This window comes from Egretta garzetta, unplaced genomic scaffold, assembly GCF_000687185.1.
Source record: "Egretta garzetta isolate BGI_Z169 unplaced genomic scaffold, ASM68718v1 scaffold140, whole genome shotgun sequence".
Taxonomy (NCBI): Eukaryota; Metazoa; Chordata; class Aves; order Pelecaniformes; family Ardeidae; genus Egretta; species Egretta garzetta.
The window spans coordinates 764,117-764,472 of NW_009258376.1; positions in this window are offsets into that span (position 1 = coordinate 764,117).

Genomic DNA, 356 nt, shown 5'->3' on the forward strand with positions numbered 1-356 from the left:
CGATCCCCGCCACAGGCTGCGTGGTTTGCAGGACGGGGCTAAGCCTGTCCCGTCCCCTCCCTTCGCTGGAGCTCCCAGAACGCCAGCCCCCCCACCTCATGTCCAATTCTGTGCCACCCAATGAGAAAAAAAACCAAAAACCAACCACGACAAACCCAACTTTTCTCCAGCCCTGCCCTATGGGGCCTGTGCCCCCCATCTCCCCAGCTGCTCTCCCTTTCCATGCAGGACCCCTCGAATTGCCTGGTGTCCTCCTGAGCCCACTGGCACCCTTGTGGCCCCGATCCACTGGGGGGGGTCACAGGAGGGGAGCTGCACCCATGGGTCTCTGCCAGGCTGGGGGCCCACTGCGGTGG